We start from the raw sequence: 2,183 nt of genomic DNA, 5'->3' as shown, positions 1-2,183 counted from the left end.
TTTTCTAGCTAACTATTGTTCGATCTTTTGGATTGAAATGAGACCGAGAGGTGATTTATGATTAAATCCCTACGATCAAATGCCATTAGTTGAGCCAAAGCAGATATGTTTTACCGCGACTAGTGTGATTTTCAAGAAAAATCTAAAAAACTTAATGAGTCTCCAATTAGTTAAATTTACATAGAGATGTGGAGTTATTAATTGGAGATATCTTTGGTATTGTTCGAAAGAAAATGTTGAATAGTTAAGTAATTTTTATCATCAACTTGGGATAATTGATATTCTATAACAAGAAAGAATTAATTGTGTGGGATTTTGTAGGTAAAGTGAAACGTTCTAGATCTATTCTTATTATTTGTAAAATCTTAATTTTAATGTTGTTTTCTTCAGTTTAATTTAAATAAATCATTCTTCAAATTTGGTTTTCCAAATAGTAATTAATTTAGTCAATTTCAATACTCAATAACATAATTATTCCATGTGGGTTTGACAACCATTTTCTTTAAAACACTTTACTACTTGTTACGATTTTGTGCACTTGAAGAAATATTTTTTTTCAAACAAGTTTTTGGCGCCGTTGTCAGGGAATAATTATTTGTTATTGTTATTGATATTAATACCAGCTAGATTTTTACTACTGTAAATTTTATTTTATTTTAATTACTTAAAAAATAATAATAATTTTAAATTTGATCTCAGTTTGATTTTTTTTTTCTTTTTAGGAATTAGAAGTCAATGCCCCAATCTAAATCATTAGGACAAACGCTTTTCGATCCCAAAATTGAAAGAACGTTACGTCGAATCAATAAAGAGAAAAAGAAAGAGATTGTTGCATCTAAAGTTAATATGGCCGACCAAGAGCACAAGGCATCAAGAGACTATGCGATGCCCTTGGTCAATGGGGCGACGTCCAGTATAAGATGATTAGCTATACAAGCCAATAACTTCGATATCAAGCCGACCATTATTCAAATGATCCAACAAATTGTCCAGTTTGGGGGCTATCACAAGAGGATCCTAATGTCCATATTGTAAATTTCTTGAAAATTTGTGATACTTTTAAACACAACGGAGTGACAGATGATGCAATCCGATTGAGACTTTTTCCTTTTTCACTTATGGAAAAAAGTAAAAGTTTAGTTGAATTCTTTGCTGCCCGGCATCATCACCACTTGAGAGGAGTTGGCACAAAAATTTTTAGTGAAGTATTTCCTTCCAGCCAAGACAACGAAATTAAGGAATGATATCACTACATTCACCCAATTTGAGGGAGAATCATTGTATGAGGCATGAGAGAGATACAAGGACTCATTGCGCAAGTGTCCACATCACGATCTCCCCACCTGGTTTCAGGTACATATATTTTACAATGGTCTAGGACCCACAAATCGATCTATAGTTGATGTGGCCACAGGAGGAACATTAATGAGTAAGACCCATGAAGCCGCATATGGACTTCTGGAAGAATTGGCGTTCAACAATTATCAATGGTCTGCATATAGAACAATGCCAAGAAAGGCAGCTGAAGTTTTTGAACTTTATTCTATTACCACATTGGCAGTGCAAATGGTAAATTTATCACAACAATTAGGTAAGATGAATTTTAATGCAATTCAAACTAATGTTGTTTGTGATCATTGCTCAGAAAATCATTCAAGTGTAGATTGCCAAGAGGGGAATCCTTTTGTCCAACCGAGTCATTTACAAGCCCATTACGTGTCCAAGGTGGGCCTAGTCTTAAAGATCATTTGCAACTTCTAGATGGGCCAATTACAAGATCAAGGACCAAGAAGATCAAGGAAGCAATGCACGGATTGGTGCAATCCACTTGGGATGAAGCTAGCAAGAGCCCAACACTCAAGATGGGCTTGAAAGAAGGAGAACCAGCTTTGATCCACTTGATTCAAGCTGTGGAAGACATGGCTTAGAGATAGGGCCTATTGTTATTTGAGACTTCAAATTTGGTTAAATGATTTATTTTATTAGTTTAGAATAAGTGGGCTTGAAGATGTCTGGCCCACACGTCTTATTTTCAATGAACTAGAATTTTCAAGAAGGCCTTGTATTTTGGCCAAGGGCTTACTTGGAAAGTTACTTTTTAGGAATTAGGGTTTTAAGAGGTACTGTAGCGTTACTGTAGCAGTACTGTAGCCGCGGTACTGTAGCGTGACACTGTTCATCAG

The 2,183-nt window shown here is 35.0% G+C and overlaps 1 non-coding gene across 1 annotated transcript; it reads right to left on the bottom strand.

Annotated features, from left to right (window-relative positions):
• Positions 1-1,230: 1,230 nt before the first annotated feature.
• LOC121240126 lies at positions 1,231-1,337 on the bottom strand. The gene has a single exon (XR_005935455.1). It is a non-coding gene; the product is annotated as a small nucleolar RNA R71 (small nucleolar RNA).
• Between the last annotated feature and the right edge of the window lie 846 nt (positions 1,338-2,183).

Source organism: Juglans microcarpa x Juglans regia, chromosome 7D (genome assembly GCF_004785595.1).
Source record: "Juglans microcarpa x Juglans regia isolate MS1-56 chromosome 7D, Jm3101_v1.0, whole genome shotgun sequence".
Taxonomy (NCBI): Eukaryota; Viridiplantae; Streptophyta; class Magnoliopsida; order Fagales; family Juglandaceae; genus Juglans; species Juglans microcarpa x Juglans regia.
Note: the sequence above shows the minus strand (reverse complement) of the source record. Positions and strands in the feature narration are given on the sequence as shown.